We start from the raw sequence: 22,655 nt of genomic DNA on the forward strand, positions 1-22,655 counted from the left end.
TAAGTTGGGCCAAAATCCACCCATTCCTCCTGACAGAGCTGGTGTAACTGAGTCAGGTTTGTAGGCCTCCTTGCTCGCACATGCTTTTTCAGCTCTGCCCAGAAATATTCTATAGGATTGAGGTCAGAGCTTTGTGATGGCCACTCCAATACTTTGTTGTTCTTAAGCCATTTTGCCACGACTTTGGAAGTATGCTTGGGGTCATTGTCCGTTTGGAAGACCCATTTGTGCCCAAGCTTTAAAACTGATGTCTTGAGATGTTGCTTCAATATATCCACATCATTTTCCTTCCTCACGAAGCCATCTATTTTGTGAAGTGCACCAGTCCCTCCTGCAGCAAAGCACCCCCACAACATGATGCTGCCACCCCTGTGCTTCACGGTTGGGATGGTGTTTGTCGGCATGCAAGCCTCCCCCTTTTTCCTCCAAACATAACGATGGCCATTATGGCCAAACGGCTCTATTTTTGTTTCATCAGACCGGAGGACATTTCTCCAAAAAGTACGATCTTTGTCCCCATGTGCAGTTGCAAACCGTAGTCTGGCTTTTTTATGGCGGTTTTGGAGCAGTGGCTTCTTCCTTTCTCCAAGGATGAACCAGACTTGTGGAGGTCTACCATTTTTTTCCTGAGGTCTTGGCTGATTTCCTTAGATTTTCCCATGATGTCAAGCAAAGAGGCACTGAGTTTGAAGGTAGGCCTTGAAATACGTCCACAGGTACACCTCCAATTGACTCAAATTGGTTTCTCACATGATTGCCTCGCCTGGTTCACCAAACTACTTCTCTGATAGAGTTTGGTGTGTCAAATCGGAGGGCCTGTTGTCCGGGCCTCTGGCAGTCTCTATGGGGGTGCCACAGGGCTTCAATGCCATACAACTCTCCTTCCGTGGCCTCCAATTGCTCTTAAATACAAGTAAAACTAAATGCCTGCCCGCCCGTCCAACATCACTACTCTGGACGGTTCTGACTTAGAATATGTGGACAACTACAAATACCTAGGTGTCTGGTTAGACTGTAAACTCTCCTTCTAGACTCACATCAAACATCTCCAATCCAAAGTTAAATCTAGAATTGTCTGCCTATTTCGCAACAAAGCATCCTTCAGTCATGCTGCCAAACATACCCTTGTAAAACTGACCATCCTACCGATCCTCGACTTCGGCGATGTCATTTACAAAATAGCCTCCAATACCCTACTTAATACATTGGATGCAGTCTATCACAGTGTCGTCCTTTTTGTCACCAAAGCCCCATATACTACCCACCACTGCGACCTGTACGCTCTCGTTGGCTGGCCCTCGCTTCATACTCGTCGCCAGACCCACTGGCTCCTGGTTATCTACAAGAACCTGCTAGGTAAAGTCCCCCCTCATCTCAGCTCGCTGGTCACCATAGCAGCACCAACCTGTAGCACGCACTCCAGCAGGTATATCTCACTGGTCACCCCCAAAACCAATTATTCCTTTGGCCTCCTCTCCTTCCAGTTCTCTGCTGCCAATGACTAGAACGAACTACAAAAATCTCTGAAACTGGAAACACTTATCTCACTCACTAGCTTTAAGCACCAACTGTCAGAGCAGCTCACAGATTACTGCACCTGACCTGTACATAGCCCATCTATAATTTAGCCCAAACAACTACCTCTCCCCCTACTGTATTTATTTTATTTATTTTGCTCCTTTGCACCCCATTATTTCTATCTCTACTTTGCACATTCTTCCACTGCAAATCTACCATTCCAGTATTTTACTTGCTATATTGTATTTACTTTGCCACCATGGCATTTTTTGCCTTTACCTCCCTTATCTCACCTCATTTACTCACATTGTATATAGACTTAAGTTTCTACTGTATTATTGACTGTATGTTTGTTTTACTCCATGTATAACTCTGTGTTGTATGTGTCGAACTGCTTTGCTTTATCTTGGCCAAGTCGCAATTGTAAATGAGAACTTGTTCTCAACTTGCCTACCTGGTTAAATAAAGGTGAAATAAAAAATTAAAAAATGATGTCAATTAGCCTATTAGAAGTTTCTGAAGCCATGACATCATTTTTTGGTATTTTCCAAGCTGTTTAAAGGCACAGTCAACTTCATGTATGTACATTTCTGACCCACTGGAATTGTTATTGAGTAAAATAATCCGTCTGTAAACAATTGTTGTAAAAATGACTTGTGTCATGCACAAAGTAGATGTCTTTACCGACTTGCCAAAACTATAGTTTGTTAACAAGAAATTTGTGAAGTGGATGAAAAATTAGTTTTTTTTAATGACTCCAGCCTATGTGTATGTAAACTTCCGACTTCAACTGTATCATATGCTTGATGCTAATAGCTGTGAGGTATCCTATGCTAATAGCTGTGAGGTATCCTATGCTAATGGCTGTGAGGTATCCTATGCTAATAGCTGTGAGGTATCCTATGCTAATAGCTGTGAGGTATCCTATGCTAATGGCTGTGAGGTATCCTATGCTAATGGCTGTGAGGTATCCTATGCTAATAGCTGTGAGGTATCCTATGCTAATAGCTGTGAGGTATCCTATGCTAATAGCTGTGAGGTGTCCTATGCTAATAGCTGTGAGGTATCCTATGCTAATAGCTGTGAGGTATCCTATGCTAATAGATGTGAGGTATCCTATGCTAATGGCTGTGAGGTATCCTATTCTAATAGCTGTGAGGTATCCTATGCTAATGGCTGTGAGGTATCCTATGCTAATGGCTGTGAGGTATCCTATGCTAATGGCTGTGAGGTATCCTATGCTAAGGGCTGTGAGGTATCCTATGCTAATGGCTGTGAGGTATCCTATGCTATCCTATGCTAATGGCTGTGAGGTATCCTATGCTAATAGCTGTGAGGTATCCTATGCTAATGGCTGTGAGGTATCCTATGCTAATGGCTGTGAGGTATCCTATGCTAATAGCTGTGAGGTATCTATGCTATGCTAATGCTAATAGCTGTGAGGTATCCTATGCTAATGGCTGTGAGGTATCCTATGCTAATGGCTGTGAGGTATCCTATGCTAATGGCTGTGAGGTATCCTATGCTAATGGCTGTGAGGTATCCTATGCTAATGGCTGTGAGGTATCCTATGCTAATGGCTGTGAGGTATCCTATGCTAATGGCTGTGAGGTATCCTATGCTGATGGCTGTGAGGTATCCTATGCTAATGGCTGTGAGGTATCCTATCCTTGCTAATGGCTGTGAGGTATCCCTATGCTAATGGCTGTGAGGTATCCTATGCTAATGGCTGTGAGGTATCCTATGCTAATGGCTGTGAGGTATCCTATGCTAATGGCTGTGAGGTATCCTATGCTAATGGCTGTGAGGTATCCTATGCTGATGGCTGTGAGGTATCCTATGCTAATGGCTGTGAGGTATCCTATTGCTAATGGCTGTGAGGTATCCTATTGCTAATGGCTGTGAGGTATCCTATGCTAATGGCTGTGAGGTATCCTATGCTAATGGCTGTGAGGTATCCTATGCTAATGGCTGTGAGGTATCCTATTGCTAATGGCTGTGAGGTATCCTATGCTAATGGCTGTGAGGTATCCTATGCTAATAGCTGTGAAGTATCCTATGCTAATAGCTGTGAGGTATCCTATGCTAAAAGTTGGGAGGTGATTGTATCTCGTGTGTCACTGCGCCAGGCAGACCTGCTCTCATTTGGGGCCAGGGCCACTGGTCCTTTTTCAGCTCTCGTTTACATAACAATGGCTAACACAACTTTTAACACCTTCTCACAAAGCGACTGTTTTCATTATCATGCAGACGATGTTGATTCTGCTCTTCACAAGTCCTCACTCGGGAAAAACAATTTCAATAACATAAGAGTTTATACACTAGTCCAGGGGTTCTAGAACTTCCTCACTCGGGGGAGGGGGGGGAGGGGGGGGCACACCCTCCTAGCATTTGTGAACATCTTGCCCCTCCCCACCACGCGGAATGTCTACTTCTATGGGCACAAGCACTGTTCCTGATACAAACTGTTCACACCCCTCTTTGTCGGTGGAGAGAAAATGTTGCAGGTTTAAAGCTTATTTCCAGCAGTTCAACACATTTTTCCATGTCTAATGTTTATTCATATGATTTTTGAATGACAAAAAATGTATATATACCTCCTATGGACTAAAAACACCTACATAAAATAAAAATAAAATATTAAAATGTTAACTGACATGGGCTAGTTGATCTGGAAATTTCATGTTATAAATATCTCTCTAAGGTTTGTAATGGCTGACAGGACAAGAGGAACTGATGATGTACTGCCCATATTAGAAATTGTACCTTGTACATGGGAGAGTTAATCTGGACATTTCTGACTAGTTATAAATTATCTCTCTTAAGTTAGACAATGACAAGAGGAACTGATGATGTACTGCCTGTGTTAGAAATTGTACCTTGTACATTCTACTATTACAACTTTCAAGAGTACGTTTAAAACCAGACAAAGTTCCTTAAATTATAAAAAATAATAATAATAATAATAAATTGAGGGAAGGATACCTGTTTCCCTGAAGAGAACAAATGTCATTGACGTGTTTTAAAGTTGACCGAGAGTGATTTTATATATCAAAGAAAACACAGTAGTTCACTTCCTGAAGTCTAAAACACAGTAGTTCACTTCCTGAAGTCTAAAACACAGTAGTTCACTTCCTGAAGTCTAAAACACAGTAGTTCACTTCCTGAAGTCTAAAACACAGTAGTTCACTTCCTGAAGTCTAAAACACAGTAGTTCACTTCCTGAAGTCTAAAACACAGTAGTTCACTTCCTGAAGTCTAAAACACAGTAGTAAAACACAGTAGTTCACTTCCTGAAGTTCACAGTAGTTCTTCCTGAAGTCTAAAACACAGTAGTTCACTTCCTGAAGTCTAAAACACAGTAGTTCACTTCCTTGAAGTCTAAAACACCAGTGTCTGTCTTTCGTTCAAACCTAATTTTTAAAGCTTCAAAGGTGGAAGACGAGAGACCATGTACGGTATCTGTTTGACACTGTAATGGGGATGAAGCTGTGGCCAGATCTGGAAGTCAGCTGCTGTTCTTTCATCTGAGCACTGTGTATTTTAGGACTTTGCCTACTGTATGTTTAGATAACATTCTTCAGGACAGAAGTGCTGTTTCTGGGGAGTGGGAATCACTGTTTGTCCCTGGTGTAGAATCCCCCACCTACAACTCACTCCCCTCCCCCTCTATCCCCCACCTACAACTCACTCCCCTCCCCCTCTATCCCCCACCTACAACTCACTCCCTTTCCCCTCTATCCCCCACCTACAACTCACTCCCCTCCCCCTCTATCCCCCACCTACAACTCACTCCCTTTCCCCTCTATCCCCCACCTACAACTCACTCCCCTTCCCCTCCATCCCCCACCTACAACTCACTCCCCTTCCCCTCCATCCCCCACCTACAACTCACTCCCCTCCCCTCCAACCCCCACCTACAACTCACTCGCTCCCTTCCCCTTCCAACCCCCACCTACAACTCACTCACTCCCCTCCCCCTCCAACCCCCACCTACAACTCACTCACTCCCCTCCCCCTCCAACCCCCACCTACAACTCACTCACTCCCCTCCCCCTCCAACCCCCACCTACAACTCACTCCCCTCCCCTTCCACCCCCCACTTACAACTCACTCCCTTCCCCTCCAACCCCCACCTACAACTCACTCCCCTCCCCCTCCAACCCCCACCTACAACTCACTCCCCTCCCCCTCCAACCCCCACCTACAACTCACTCCCCTCCCCTCCAACCCCCACCTACAACTCCCTCCCCTCCCCTCCAACCCCCACCTACAACTCCCTCCCCTCCCCCTCCAACCCCCACCTACAACTCCCACCCCTCCCCTCCAACCCCCACCTACAACTCCCTCCCCTCCAACCCCCACCTACAACTCCCTCCCCTCCCCCTCCAACCCCCACCTACAACTCCCTCCCCTCCCCTCCAACCCCCACCTACAACTCCCTCCCCTCCAACCCCCGCCCAGTCAGTTAGTTGAGTATGGTCATATGCTTTACATTGAATTTCATTTGAACACTCATCAATCTTTGCTCTCCCTTGGCCTGCATGAAAGGTCTCCATCACAAGGAGGTGACATGATGTTGGCAGTGATGTGACACATTGTCTGTGAAGAAATCTATCCTCATAAATTTATATGACGGCATGTAATTTAAAACATTTCCAGAATCAAATCAGAAACGCACCAGCCCAGCCGTGTTCAGTTAGTCAGTATGCAGCGTCTTAGCATCCTACCAATCCTGATATGAATTATGAATGAAACCCAACTGGATTCCATTAGACAGACTGATCCACTGGTCCAGGTTCTGCTAGGACTCCCTATTCCCTATATAGTGCACAACTTTGAACCAGGCCCCATAGGTCTCTGGTCAAAACTAGTGCACTATATAGGGAATAGGGTGTCATTTGGGACCCAAGCCTAGCCCCGCCTCTTTAGCCCCGCCCCCTGACTTCATATTGCAGTGTCTGCCTAACAGGCAACTTGTCCCGTTTTACCACTGCCCCCCCCCCCCCAGCTGTTTGCTTTTCAAGGTTTCTAGGGTTACAGATCACATTTAGAAGGCACATTCCTCTCCCTACTCAACCTGCCAAGAAGATGGCTGATCTTTTTTGAATAGCAAAAAAAATATCCTGATTTTATTCCTAAAGAGGGAAGAAACAGCCTGGAGTACATGTAGTCTGTGTTTGTGCTGTCATGCCAACTCCTTGTCACTCATTGTCATGCCAACTCCATTGTCATGCCAACTCCTTGTCACTCATTGTCATGCCAACTCCATTGTCATGCCAACGCCTTGTCACTTATTGTCATGCCAACTCCATTGTCATGCCAACTCCTTGTCACTTATTGTCATGCCAACTCCATTGTCATGCCAACTCCTTGTCACTCATTGTCATGCCAACTCCATTGTCATGCACACTCCTTGTCACTTATTGTCATGCCAACTCCATTGTCTTGCACACTCCTTGTCACTCATTGTCATGCCAACTCCATTGTCATGCCAACTCCTTGTCACTTATTGTCATGCCAACTCCATTGTCATGCCAACTCCTTGTCACCCATTGTCATGCCAACTCCATTGTCATGCCAACTCCATTGTCATGCCAACTCCTTGTCACTTATTGTCATGCCAACTCCATTGTCATGCCAACTCCTTGTCACTCATTGTCATGCCAACTCCATTGTCATGCCAACTCCATTGTCATGCCAACTTCTTGTCACTTATTGTCATGCCAACTCCATTGTCATGCCAACTCCATTGTCACTCATTGTCATGCCAACTCCATTGAGTAATGGAGGTCACAAGAAACAGCACCAACCTCTCTCGGGAATAGGCTATAATAATAAATACAGAATACATGTGAAATGGGATGGGACAAAAGAGAGCTGTATGGATATCTCTCCCTGTTGTCACACACGCCGTCTCTGGCCCAACAGGCTGTTGATGACCGTCATTCACGTTGCATGGTGAGAGGCCCAAATGACACCCTATTCCCTATATAGTGCACTAATTTAGACCAGGGCCCTATGGAACCCTATTCCCTATATAGTGCACTACTTTAGACCAGAGTCCTATGGAACCCTATTCCCTATATAGTGCACTACTTTAGACCAGGGCCCTATGGAACCTTATTCCCTATTAGTGCACTACTTTTGACAGGAGTCCTATGCGCCGTGCTCAAAGGTAGTGCACTACTTTAGACCAGGGCCCTATAGAACCCTATTCCCTATATAGTGCACTACTTTAGACCAGAGTCCTATAGAACCCTATTCTCTATATAGTGCACTACTTTAGACCAGGGCCCTATGGAACCTTATTCCCTATTAGTGCACTACTTTTGACAGGAGTCCTATGGGCCGTGCTCAAAGGTAGTGCACTTTAAAGGGAATAGGGTGCCATTTGAGACGCATCCATGAGTCATTAGAACCGCGGCAAGACAGTCAGTCACATGACTTAATTTCCTCTGAATGACAGGAAGGTTCTCCCATCTCCACAGAGGCACTCTAGAGCGATGTCAGAGTGACCATTGGGTTCTTGGTCACCTCCCTGAACAAAGGTCCTTCTCCCCCGATTTCTCAGTTTGGCCTGGCAGCCAGCTCTAGGAAGAGTCTTGGTGGTTCTAAACTTCTTCCATTTAATGATGGAGGCCACTGTGTTCTTGGGGACATTCAATGCTGCAGAATTTTTTTGGTTCCCTTCCCCAGATAAGTGCCTCGACACAATCCTGTCTCTGAGGTATACGGAGAATTCCTTCGACCTCGTGGCTTGGTTTTTGCTCTGACATGCACTGTCAACTGTGAGACTTTATATAGACAAGTGTGTGCCTTTTCAAATCATTTCCAATCAATTACATTTACCACAGGTGGACTCCAGTCAAGTTGTTGAAACATCTCAAGGATGATCAATGGAAACAGGATGCACCTGAGCTCAATTTTGATTCTCATAGCAAAGGGTCTGTCTGAATACTTATGTAAATACGTGAACAATGTTTTATTTTATACATTTGCAAACATTTTGTCATTTTTTCATTATGGGGTATTGTGATGTCATTATGGGGTATTGTGATGTCATTATGGGGTATTGTGATGTCATTATGGGGTAATGTGTGTAGATTTCAGAGGATTTTTCTTTATTCAATCCATTTTAGAATAAGGCTGTAACGTAGCAAAATGTGGATAAAGTCAAGGGGTCTGAATACTTTCCGAAGGCATGGTAGACCTTAATCTTCTGCAAAAACACACATCCTCATCACACATTATAGTCTAAGCAAGCTAGAACCACTGCTGGGGTGGGCTGTATCAGTTGATCATCTCTAATGTAGACTAAATGAATCAGCTAGTTAGATATATCATCTCTAATGTAGACTAGATGAATCAGATAGTTAGATATATTAGCTGATCATCTCTACTGTAGGTTAGATGAAGAGTGTGCGTAGGTGTCATCAAGGCAAAGAGTGGTAAATGACTTAAATGTAAATGTAAGAATCTAAAATATATTTTGATTTGTTTAACAGTTTTTTTTGGTTACTACATGATTCCATATGAGTTATTTAATAGTTTTGATGTCTTCACTATTATTCTACAATGTAGAAAATAGTAAAAATAAAGAAAAAACCTGGAATGAGTAGGTGTGTCCAAACGTGTGTGTTTTCTTTTGTTTTTTTTTGCCACCAAGGACACACCATGGTTGGACTGACTGACTGACTGACTGACTGACTGACTGACTGACTGACTGACTGACTGACTGACTGACTGACTGACTGACTGACTGACTGACTGACTGACTGACTGACTGACTGACTGACTGACTGACTGACTGACTGACTGACTGACTGACTGACTGACTGACTGACTGACTGACTGACTGACTGACTGACTGACTGACTGACTGACTGACTGACTGACTGACTGACTGACTGACTGACTGACTGACTGACTGACTGACTGACTGACTGACTGACTGACTGACTGACTGACTGACTGACTGACTGACTGACTGACTGACTGACTGACTGACTGACTGACTGACTGACTGACTGACTGACTGACTGACTGACTGACTGACTGACTGACTGACTGACTGACTGACTGACTGACGACTGACTGACTGACTGACTGACTGACTGACTGACTGACTGACTGACTGACTGACTGACTGACTGACTGACTGACTGACTGACTGACTGACTGACTGACTGACTGACTGACTGACTGACTGACTGACTGACTGACTGACTGACTGACTGACTGACTGACTGACTGACTGACTGACTGACTGACTGACTGACTGACTGACTGACTGACTGACTGACTGACTGACTGACTGACTGACTGACTGACTGACTGACTGACTGACTGACTGACTGACTGACTGACTGACTGACTGACTGACTGACTGACTGACTGACTGACTGACTGACTGACTGACTGACTGACTGACTGACTGACTGACTGACTGACTGACTGACTGACTGACTGACTGACTGACTGACTGACTGACTGACTGACTGACTGGCTGACTGACTGACTGACTGACTGACTGACTGACTGACTGACTGACTGACTGACTGACTGACTGACTGACTGACTGACTGACTGACTGACTGACTGACTGACTGACTGACTGACTGACTGACTGACTGACTGACTGACTGACTGACTGACTGACTGACTGACTGACTGACTGACTGACACTATACTCTCCTAGCCCCTCTCTCTGGCAACACCTTTCCTGACATCTGTGGTGTTCCAACCTCGTTGATTACAGGGCTGTGTTGGGAGGGTGGGTCTGTGTTGGGGGGGTGTGTATGTGTTGTGACTCGTCAGTCCATACGTTCTTGACCTTCTTTCACCAGTGTAGTTATTAGTCTGTGTGACCTTGGAACCGGAAGTTGTAACGTTTCTGTGATACTCGGGTGTTTGTAGAGTCACGTTGTTGGAAGTGTTGTGTTGAGCATTCACTACAGCAAGGCAAGAATGACTAGAATGGCTGTACAGATGTCGGGTGTTAATTTGATCACCCCCATTGCAGCAGCGCTTTGACTTGATTTTTTTCCTTATGAAAAATGCATCAACCCTGACAAATATGTACCATTTAATTAGAATCCACATAATAATTCACATTTCCTGTTGCTGCAGGATTATTTTCATGCTGTAGCAAACTGGCTCAAATTAAGATCCTACATCTGTAGCTCTAAACAACATCTAGGAGGCTTTCTGTAGTGAACTAGCAACGAATCACATTCAGTTGTCCTGCTGATTTTCCCTTACAAACCCGCTGATCTCTGAACTACCATGTCACACACTTTGGGAATACAGCAGGTAAAATAATCTATTTTTTGAAGTTCATGATTTGTGGAATGTGTGTGTTTTCTCTCTCTCTCTCATAACAAAGGGGTCTAAATCTACCTGCCACATAACATGGGGGTCACCCCAGAACTAACGCTGTGTACAACACAAGAGGTCATCTGAGTAGGCCACATGGTGGGCATTTCAATGGCTCCCTACACTCTTAGGAACAAAAATATGTATTTTGGCTGTCCCGATAGGAGAACCCTTTTTGGTTCCAGGTAGAACCCTTTTGGGTTCGTTGTAGAACCCTCTGTGGAAAAGGTTTTTACACAGAACCCAAAAGGGTTCTACCTGGAACCAAAAAGGGTTCTCTTATGGGGACAAATGAATAACCTTTTTTAGGTTTTGGATGGATGGACGGACTCTCAATATTCTCTGTTGGGTTCTGGTCGAAAGTAGTGCACTGTGAGGGGAATAAGGTGTGATGCAGACATCGTCCTTTGTGTAGGGTAGGCTATGGCCTGTGTCAGATTACACTGTTATTGTCCTGGTTTCATAGGGTGGATGGTGGAGAGCTCCTACACAGTACCCTTGTCCCCTTCGGTACACATAGGCCTTAAAGAGGTACGCTTAAATAAACAGAGGTCCTGGCAAGAGCAGTGTGCCAGTTCCCCTTTTTTCTTTTTTAAAGATCTCATCAAATTATTCCGCCTTACCTTGGAACAAGTAAACGGTGATGTGAAAATGAGGGAAATTCTATTTGTATTCCAGCCTATTAGAGAAGATGGAAGATGTTTTCTGTCAATGTAAAAAGACATCTGCTGTGGTGTCAGTAGCTGTGGTGTCAGTAGTTGTGGTGTCAGTAGCTGTGGTGTCAGTAGCTGTGGTGTCAGTAGCTGTGGTGTCAGTAGCTGTGGTGTCAGTAGCTGTGGTGTCAGTAGCTGTGATGTCAGTAGCTGTAGTGTCAGTAGTTGTAGTGTCAGTAGCTGTGGTGTCAGTAGCTGTGGTGTCAGTAGCTGTGGTGTCAGTAGCTGTGGTGTCAGTAGCTGTGGTGTCAGTAGCTGTGGTGTCAGTAGCTGTAGTGTCAGTAGCTGTAGTGTCAGTAGCTGTAGTGTCAGTAGTTGTGATGTCAGTAGCTGTGATGTCAGTAGCTGTGATGTCAGTAGCTGTGATGTCAGTAGCTGTAGTGTCAGTAGCTGTGGTGTCAGTAGCTGTGGTGTCAGTAGCTGTGGTGTCAGTAGCTGTGGTGTCAGTAGCTGTGGTGTCAGTAGCTGTGGTGTCAGTAGCTGTAGTGTCAGTAGCTGTAGTGTCAGTAGTTGTGATGTCAGTAGTTGTGATGTCAGTAGCTGTGATGTCAGTAGCTGTGATGTCAGTAGCTGTGATGTCAGTAGCTGTGATGTCAGTAGCTGTGATGTCAGTAGCTGTGGTGTCAGTAGCTGTGGTGTCAGTAGCTGTGGTGTCAGTAGCTGTGGTGTCAGTAGCTGTGGTGTCAGTAGCTGTGGTGTCAGTAGCTGTGGTGTCAGTAGTTGTGATGTCAGTAGTTGTGATGTCAGTAGTTGTGATGTCAGTAGTTGTGATGTCAGTAGTTGTGATGTCAGTAGCTGTGATGTCAGTAGTTGTGGTGTCAGTAGTTGTAGTGTCAGTAGTTGTAGTGTCAGTAGCTGTGATGTCAGTAGCTGTGATGTCAGTAGCTGTGATGTCAGTAGTTGTAGTTGTGATGTCAGTAGCTGTGGTGTCAGTAGTTGTGATGTCAGTAGTTGTGATGTCAGTAGTTGTGATGTCAGTAGTTGTGGTGTCAGTAGTTGTGATGTCAGTAGTTGTGGTGTCAGTAGTTGTGGCGTCAGTAGTTGTGGTGTCAGTAGGCTAGCAAAAAAAAAAAAAAAAATCTGATCACACACTATTTTATAATGAACATTTTCAGGGGGTTTTTCCACAAAGCTCAAAGGAGCTATAAATGTTTTTTTTATTTTTTAAAGTTTTAAATCCTGGCGTTGCACCGTAGACTGGAGCAGTGTTGGTGAACATTTAATTTAACAAGACGTAAGGGGAGTTAAAGAACGCTCCTTTCGTTCTCCATGTGTCCCAAATGGCACCCTATTCCCTTTTTATAGTGCACTACTAATTGACCAGGGCCCATAAGTAGTGCACTATATAGGGAATAGGGTGCCATTTTGGACACCATTTTAATGGTTGCACTACTAATTGACCAGGGCCCATAAGTAGTGCACTATATAGGGAATAGGGTGCCATTTTGGACACCATTTTTTAATGGTTGCACTACTAATTGACCAGGGCCCATAAGTAGTGCACTATATAGGGAATAGGGTGCCATTTTGGACACCATTTTTTAATGGTTGCACTACTAATTGACCAGGGCCCATAAGTAGTGCACTATATAGGGAATAGGGTGCCATTTTGGACACCATTTTTTAATGGTTGCACTACTAATTGACCAGGGCCCATAAGTAGTGCACTATATAGGGAATAGGGTGCCATTTTGGACACCATTTTAATGGTTGCACTACTAATTGACCAGGGCCCATAAGTAGTGCACTATATAGGGAATAGGGTGCCATTTTGGACACCATTTTTTAATGGTTGCACTACTAATTGACCAGGGCCCATAAGTAGTGCACTATATAGGGAATAGGGTGCCATTTTGGACACCATTTTTAAAAATGTTTGCACTACTAATTGACCAGGGCCAATAAGTAGTGCACTATATAGGGAATAGGGTGCCATTTTGAACACAGAGTTTTTTTAGTACGACCCTGTAGCAGAGTACGACCCTGCCTGCAGAGTACGACCCTGCCTCACACAGGAAGCGGCGCAGGTCCTAATCCAGGCACTTGTCATCTCCCGTCTGGATTATTGCAACTCGCTGTTGGCTGGGCTCCCTGCCTGTGCCATTAAACCCCTTCAACTCATCCAGAACGCCGCAGCCCGTCTGGTTTTCAACCTTCCCAAGTTCTCTCACGTCACCCCGCTCCTCCGTTCTCTCCACTGGCTTCCAGTTGAAGCTCGCATCCGCTACAAGACCATGGTGCTTGCCTACGGAGCTGTGAGGGGAACGGCACCTCCAGGCTCTGATCAGGCCCTACACCCAAACAAGGGCACTGCGTTCATCCACCTCTGGCCTGCTCGCCTCCCTACCACTGAGGAAGTACAGCTCCCGCTCAAGCCCAGTCAAAACTGTTCGCTGCTCTGGCCCCCCAATGGTGGAACAAACTCCCTCACGACGCCAGGACAGCGGAGTCAATCACCACCTTCCGGAGACACCTGAAACCCCACCTCTTTAAGGAATACCTAGGATAGGATAAGTAATCCCTCTCACCCCCCCTCCTTTAAGATTTAGATGCACTATTGTAAAGTGACTGTTCCACTGGATGTCATAAGGTGAATGCACCAATTTGTAAGTCGCTCTGGATAAGAGCGTCTGCTAAATGACTTAAATGTAAATGTAAATGTAGTTAGTGCGACCTCCTAAGCCATATCTTAACTCTCTCATCTGTTGTGTGGAAACGATAACTTCTCATCTCTTTGCAAGCCAAGCCTTCTACACTAGATAAAGGAAATCTAAGGATGAAAAAGACCCAGGGACTGAACTGCCCCCCCCCCACTGTACTCGATGTTGGAAAGGAGCAGGGGATAACGGTGCTTTCTTTAAAAGGTGCAGGGGATAACGGTGCTTTCTTTAAAAGGTGCAGGGGATAACGGTGCTTTCTTTAAAAGGTGCAGGGGATAACGGTGCTTTCTTTAAAAGGTGCAGGGGATAACGGTGATTTCTTTAAAAGGTGCAGGGGATAACGGTGCTTTCTTTAAAAGGTGCAGGGGATAACGGTGCTTTCTTTAAAAGGTGCAGGGGATAACGGTGCTTTCTTTAAAAGGAGCAGGGGATAACGGTGCTTTCTTTAAAAGGTGCAGGGGATAACAGTGCTTTCTTTAAAAGGTGCAGGGGATAACGGTGCTTTCTTTTAGTGGTTTGTGTCGTACTGTAACCTGTGTTGTTTCACTCTATATCTATATGTCTCAGGCCTGGTAGTTGCCCTACACCAGAAATAATGTCCTACTGAATACTGCCAACGTTCTAGTGGTGTGAGACGGGGCACCTCGGGGGGAGATTCACTAAACTAGAGCATTCCAAGCTGTTTATAAAGGCACAGTCAACTTAGTGTAACGGATGTGAAACGGCTAGCTTAGTTAGCGGTGGTGCGCACTAAATAGCGTTTCAATCGGTTACGTCACTTGCTCTGAGACCTTGAAGTAGTAGTTCCCCTTGCTCTGCAAGGGCCGCGGCTTTTGTGGAGCGATGGGTAACGATGCTTCGTGGGTGACTGTTGTGGATGTGTGCAGAAGGTCCCTGGTTCGCGCCCGGGTATGGGCGAGGGGACGGTTTAAAATTTATACTGTTACATTAGTGTATGTTAACTTCTGACCCACTGGAAATGTGATACTACAGTGAGTGAAATAATCTGTCTGTAAACAATTGTTGGAAAAATGACTCGTTACTCATGCACAAAGTAGATGTCCTAACCCGACTTGCTAAAACTATAGTTTGTTAACAAGAAATTTGTGGAGTGGTTGAAAAAAACGAGTTTTAATGACTCCAACCTAAATGTATGTAAACTTCCTTGACTTCAACTGTAGATCTGTCTCTCTGAGAGCCCTGCGGCTAATGCCTTGTCATGCTGATGAACCTCCCCCTACAGTACTATAGTATTTAGGCTAACATATTTCCGTGTTTATATTAATAGCAGCTAGCGAACTGGTGTCCTATATATAGCTTTGTCTCCAAGTCATGCTCCTATGCCCCCCCAATACTGATGACTCATTGGATCTTCATATTTTAACAGCTAGTGAGCTAAATAAATGATCATGTGACTGCTGTAACAGCTAGCTAAATAAATGATCATGTGACTACTGTAACAGCTAGCTATAGGAATGATCATGTGACTACTGTAACAGCTAGCTATAGGAATGATCATGTGACTACTGTAACAGCTAGCTATAGGAATGATCATGTGACTGCTGTAACAGCTAGCTATAGGAATGATCATGTGACTGCTGTAACGGCTAGCTATAGGAATGATCATGTGACTGCTGTAACGGCTAGATCATGTGACTGCTGTAACAGCTAGCTATAGGAATGATCATGACTGCTGTAACGGCTAGATCATGTGACTGCTGTAACAGCTAGCTATAGGAATGATCATGTGACTGCTGTAACAGCTAGCTATAGGAATGATCATGTGACTGCTGTAACGGCTAGCTATAGGAATGATCATGTGACTGCTGTAACGGCTAGCTATAGGAATGATCATGTGACTGCTGTAACAGCTAGCTATAGGAATGATCATGTGACTGCTGTAACGGCTAGCTATAGGAATGATCATGTGACTGCTGTAACGGCTAGATCATGTGACTGCTGTAACAGCTAGCTATAGGAATGATCATGTGACTGCTGTAACGGCTAGATCATGTGACTGCTGTAACAGCTAGCTATAGGAATGATCATGTGACTGCTGTAACGGCTAGCTATAGGAATGATCATGTGACTGCTGTAACGGCTAGATCATGTGACTGCTGTAACAGCTAGCTATAGGAATGATCATGTGACTGCTGTAACGGCTAGATCATGTGACTGCTGTAACAGCTAGCTATAGGAATGATCATGTGACTGCTGTAACAGCTAGCTATAGGACTGATCATGTGACTGCTGTAACAGCTAGCTATAGGAATGATCATGTGACTGCTGTAACGGCTAGATCATGTGACTGCTGTAACAGCTAGCTATAGGACTGATCATGTGACTGCTGTAACAGCTAGCTATAGGACTGATCATGTGACTGCTGTAACAGCTAGCTATAGGACTGATCATGTGACTGCTGTAACAGCTAGCTATAGGAATGATCATGTGACTGCTGTAACGGCTAGATCATGTGACTGCTGTAACAGCTAGCTATAGGACTGATCATGTGACTGCTGTAACAGCTAGCTATAGGACTGATCATGTGACTGCTGTAACAGCTAGCTATAGGACTGATCATGTGACTGCTGTAACAGCTAGCTATAGGAATGATCATGAGGACTGATCATGTGACTGCTGTAACAGCTAGCTATAGGAATGATCATGTGACTGCTGTAACAGCTAGCTATAGGACTGATCATGTGACTGCTGTAACAGCTAGCTATAGGACTGATCATGTGACTGCTGTAACAGCTAGCTATAGGACTGATCATGTGACTGCTGTAACAGCTAGCTATAGGACTGATCATGTGACTGCTGTAACAGCTAGCTATAGGACTGATCATGTGACTGCTGTAACAGCTAGCTATAGGACTGATCATGTGACTGCTGTAACAGCTAGCTATAGGAATGATCATGTGACTGCTGTAACAGCTAGCTATAGGACTGATCATGTGACTGCTGTAACAGCTAGCTATAGGAATGATCATGTGACTGCTGTAACAGCTAGCTATAGGAATGATCATGTGACTGCTGTAACAGCTAGCTATAGGACTGATCATGTGACTGCTGTAACAGCTATCTAACTGTGTCCTGAAGGAAGAGAAGAGAACGGGGAGAAACAGGCTTGTTCTCGCTCGCTGTGACCCAATTATCCAATTGCCCAGACTCTGTCACAACGCCAACACATTTTACACTCTAATACTTTTCACTTAGCAATTTGGTATTTGTGTCCCTAAATAAGAGCACGATAGTCTGAGAAAACAATCCAGAACCGACTGTGTGTTTTGAGGTTGCAGAGAGAATACACTGAGTGTACAAAACATTAGGAACACCTCTTTCCATGACACAGACTGACCAGGTGAATCCGAGAGAGAATACACTGAGTGTACAAAACATTAGGAACACCTCTTTCCATGACACAGACTGACCAGGTGAATCCGAGAGAGAATACACTGAGTGTACAAAACATTAGGAACACCTCTTTCCATGACACAGACTGACCAGGTGAATCCGAGAGAGAATACACTGAGTGTACAAAACATTAGGAACACCTCTTTCCATGACACAGACTGACCAGGTGAATCCGAGAGAGAATACACTGAGTGTACAAAACATTAGGAATACCTCTTTCCATGACACAGACTGACCAGGTGAATCCGAGAGAGAATACACTGAGTGTACAAAACATTAGGAACACCTCTTTCCATGACACAGACTGACCAGGTGAATCCGAGAGAGAATACACTGAGTGTACAAAACATTAGGAATACCTCTTTCCATGACACAGACTGACCAGGTGAATCCGAGAGAGAATACACTGAGAGTACAAAACATTAGGAATACCTCTTTCCATGACACAGACTGACCAGGTGAATTCAGGTGAAAGATATGATTGATCCCTTACTGATTTCACTTGTTAAATCCACTTCAATCAGTGTAGATGAAGAGGAGGAGACAGGTGGTTGAAGAAGGATTTTTAAGCCTTGAGATAATTGAGACATGGATTGTGTATGTGTGCCTTTGAGGGTGAATGGGCCAAGACAACATATTTAAGTTCCTTTGAACGGGGTATGGTAGTAGGTGCCAGACGCACTGGTTTGAGTGTGTCAAGAACTGCAACTTTGCTGGGTCTCTACTCTGGATGAAGGGGGGTAGGAGGGGTAGGGTGAAGCAGGAGGGGCAGGGCGAGGCAGGAGGGGCAGGGCAAGGCAGGAGGGGCAGGGCGAGGCAGGAGGTGGCAGGGCGCACTGGCAGGGAGGTGTCAAGGAACTGCAGGCAGGAGGGGTAGGGCGAGGCAGGAGGGGTAGGGCGAGGCAGTGAGGGGTAGGGCGAGGCAGTGAGGGGTAGGGCGAGGCAGGGAGGGGGGTAGGGCGAGGCAGGGGGTAGGGCAGTGAGGGGGTAGGGCGAGGCAGGGAGGGGTAGGGCGAGGCAGGAGGGGTAGGGCGAGGCAGGAGGGGTAGGGTGAGGCAGGGTCAGCTCCAACGCTCAATAGATTCCCATATGTATCCAGAATGGTCCACCACCCAAAGGACATCCAGCCAACTTGACACAACTATGGGAAGCTTTGGCAATGTGGGCCAGCATTCCTGTGGAACGCTTCTACGAATTGAGCCTCTTCTGAGGGCTAAAGGGGGGGGTTGAAACTCAATATTAGGAAGGTGTTCTTAATGTTTTGTTCACTCAATGTACATAGAGGGAGTGAGAGGCAATAGGCCCCTGGGTGGTCAGAGGGAACATGGTCCTCTAGTCTGGCTATAGGCCCCTGGGTGCTCTGAGGGAACATGGTCCTCTACTCTGGCATTTCTTCTTTATGTATTAATAGAGGGAATATGCAGCTAACGCACCCTGCCACCCTCAACAGCGCAGCTAACGCATCCTGCCACACTCAACAGCGCAGCTAACGCACCCTGCCACCCTCAACAGCGCAGCTAACGCATCCTGCCACCCTCAACAGCGCAGCTAACGCACCCTGCCACCCTCAACAGCGCAGCTAACGCACCCTGCCACCCTCAACAGCGCAGCTAACGCACCCTGCCACCCTCAACAGCGCAGCTAACGCACCCTGCCACCCTCAACAGCGCAGCTAACGCACCCTGCCACCCTCAACAGCGCAGCTAACGCACCCTGCCACCCTCAACAGCGCAGCTAACGCACCCTGCCACCCTCAACAGCGCAGCTAACGCACCCTGCCACCCTCAACAGCGCAGCTAACGCACCCTGCCACCCTCAACAGCGCAGCTAACGCACCCTGCCACCCTCAACAGCGCAGCTAACGCACCCTGCCACCCTCAACAGCGCAGCTAACGCACCCTGCCACCCTCAACAGCGCAGCTAACGCACCCTGCCACCCTCAACAGCGCAGCTAACGCACCCTGCCACCCTCAACACTGCAGCTTTAAAAAATAAAACCCAGTTGCAGCACAGTTGGTCGCCTTAAGGCTCTCATCTCATCAAGCAGTCATTCGGAAGCTTTTTCTCCCCACCCCACCTCGCTCTCGCTCTTCCCACCTCCCTCTCTCTCGCCCTCTCTCGCTCTCCCCCTCTCTCACTTTCTCCCCCCTCTCGCTTCCTGCCCTTCTCAACAGCGCAGCTCCCCCTCTCTCGCTTCCTTCCCCTCTCAGCGCAGCTAACGCCCCCCTGCTTTCCCCCTCTCAGCGCACTCCCCCGCCACCCTCAACAGCGCAGCTAACGCACCCTGCCCCCTCCCTCGTGCTAACGCCCCGTTCACCCCTCTCAGCGCAGCTCGCACCCTGCCCCCTCAACAGCGCTCTCTCTCGCCCCGTTGCCCCCTCTCAGCGCCCTCGCACCCTGCTCTTTACTCTCTGTCCTCTGAGTGAATAACATAACACAGTGCACTAAAGTCTAGTGTTACTGAAGTGAAACTGACCTGAGTCCTCATCAAAGTTAGTTCACTGCAGCATTTCCTGGGAGAGGAGAGGTAGCGGGATGGAGAGAGGCAGCGGGATGGAGAGGGGTAGGGGGATGGAGAGGGGTAGCGGGATGGAGAGAGGTAGCGGGATGGAGAGAGGTAGCGGGATGGAGAGAGGTAGCGGGATGGAGAGAGGTAGCGGGATGGAGAAACCGGGATGAGAGAGTTAGCGGGATGGAGAGGCTCGGGATCTCATCAAGGGGGCAGTCATTCGGATGGAGAGGGGTAGCCCATGGAGAGGGGTGGGTTCGGGATGGAGAGGGGTGGGTAGCGGGATGGAGAGGGGTAGGTAGCGGGATGGAGAGGGGTGGGTAGCGGGATGGAGAGGGGTAGGTAGCGGGATGGAGAGGGGTAGGTAGGGGGATGGAGTGAGGGAGAGGTAGGGGGATGGAGTGAGGGAGAGGTAGGGGGATGGAGACTCCTCCTCTTTCGCCTCCCCTTCCTCACTCCTCCTCTTTCTCCTCCTCTTCCTCACTACTCCTCTTTCTTCTCCCCTTCCTCACTCCTCCTCTTTCTCCTTCCCTTCCTCACTCCTCCTCTTTCTCCTTCCCTTCCTCACTCCTCCTCCTCCTCTTTCCCCTCCCCTTCCTTCCTCCTCTTTCCCCTCCCTTCCTCACTCCTCTTTCTCCTCCCCTTCCTCACTCCTCCTCTTTCCCCTCCCCTTCCTGAGTCCTCCTCAGTTTTCCCTGCCCCTTCCTCACTCCTCCTCTTTCTCCTCCTCCTCTTTCTCCTCCTCTTTCTCACTCCTCCTCTTTCTCCTCCTCTTTCTGGAGAGGGGTTCTCTTTCTCACTCCTCCTCGGGATCCTCACTCCTCCTCTTTCTCCTCCTCTTTCTCAGCGGGATGGAGAGGGGTCTCCTCCCCTTCCTCACTCCTCCTCTTTCTCCTCCCCTTCCTCACTCCTCCTCTTTCTCCTCCTCTTTCTCACTCCTCCTATTTCTCCTCCCCTTCCTCACTCCTACTCTTTCTCACTCCTCCTCTTTCTCCTCCCCTTCCTCACTCCTCTTTCTCCTCCCCTTCCTCACTCCTCCTCTTTCTCCTCCCCTTCCTCACTCCTCCTCCTCTTTCTCCTCCCCTTCCTCACTCCTCCTCTTTCTCCCCCTTCCTCTCCTCCTCTTTCTCCTCCCCTTCCTCACTCCTCCTCTTTCTCCTCCTCCTCTTTCTCCTCCTCTTTCTCACTCCTCCTCTTTCTCCTCCTCTTTCTCCTTCTCTTTCTCACTCCTCCTCCCCTTCCTCACTCCTCCTCTTTCTCCTCCTCTTTCTCACTCCTCCTCTCTCTCCTCCCCTTCCTCTCCTCCTCTTTCTCCTCCCCTTCCTCACTCCTCCTCTTTCTCCTCCTCTTTCTCACTCCTCCTATTTCTCCTCCCCTTCCTCACTCCTACTCTTTCTCCTCCCCTTCCTCACTCCTCCTCTTTCTCCTCCCCTTCCTCACTCCTCCTCTTTCTCCTCCCCTTCCTCACTCCTCCTCTTTCTCCTCCCCTTCCTCACTCCTCCTCTTTCTCCTCCCCTTCCTCACTCCTCCTCTTTCTCCTCCCCTTCCTCACTCCTCCTCTCTCTCCTCCCCTTCCTCACTCCTCCTCTTTCTCCTCCCCTTCCTCTCCTCCTCCCCTTCCTCACTCTTCTTACTCTAGTTTGACATACAACTAACACAGAGGAACTGGTGATGCTCACCTTACTCTAACTATTGGTGCTGCTCACCGTAAGATGCTCTCGATGGTCAAGATGCTCTCGATGGTGCAGCTGTAGAACCTTTTGAGGATCTGAGGACCTATGCCAAATCTTTGTAGTCTCCTGAGGGGGAATAGGTGTTGTCGTGCCCTCTTCACGACTGTCTTGGTGTGTTTGGACCATTCTAGTTTGTTGTTGATGTGGACACCAAGGAACTTGAAGCTCTCAACCTGCTCCACTACGGCCCCGTCGATGAGAATGGGGGCGTGGCTCGGTCCTCCTTTTCCTGTAGTCCGCATCATCTCCTTTTGTCTTGATGCAGTCAGCCATTTTTTAATTTTATTTAACTAGGCAAGCCAGTTAAGAACAAATTCTTATTTACAATGACGGCCTACACCGGCCAAACCCTCCTCGACGCTGGGTCAATTGTGCGCCGCCCTATGGGACTCCCACTCACGACCGGTTGTGATACAGCCTGGAATCGAACCAGGGTCTGTAGTGACGCCTCTAGCACTGAGATGCAGTACCTTAGACCGCTGTGCCACTCGGTAGCCCCGACATTAAACTATTAAACATTGTTCTGATAGAGTACAGATTGATAGGCTGTGGTATTTTTATTTTTCTTTGCTGTGTTTGTGTGTGTGTGTGTGTTGTGTGGTACAATCAGAAGTGTTTATGTGACTTTTCCTACAGTTTATTAGGTCTTGTTGTAACTAATGGCAACCACACTTGAACATATTTCGTAGCCCAGTAAAACCAGCGTAATACAGGCGTGTGGTTGTAGTAA

At 46.9% G+C, this 22,655-nt stretch overlaps 1 long non-coding RNA gene across 1 annotated transcript in view; it reads left to right on the forward strand.

Annotated features, from left to right (window-relative positions):
* LOC124006513 overlaps positions 1-22,655 on the forward strand; it is a 49,803-nt gene that overhangs the window by 26,749 nt on the left and 399 nt on the right. The gene's annotated exons all lie outside the window — the stretch shown is intronic.

The sequence above is a fragment of the Oncorhynchus gorbuscha genome, linkage group LG19 (assembly GCF_021184085.1).
Source record: "Oncorhynchus gorbuscha isolate QuinsamMale2020 ecotype Even-year linkage group LG19, OgorEven_v1.0, whole genome shotgun sequence".
NCBI classification, from domain to species: domain Eukaryota; kingdom Metazoa; phylum Chordata; class Actinopteri; order Salmoniformes; family Salmonidae; genus Oncorhynchus; species Oncorhynchus gorbuscha.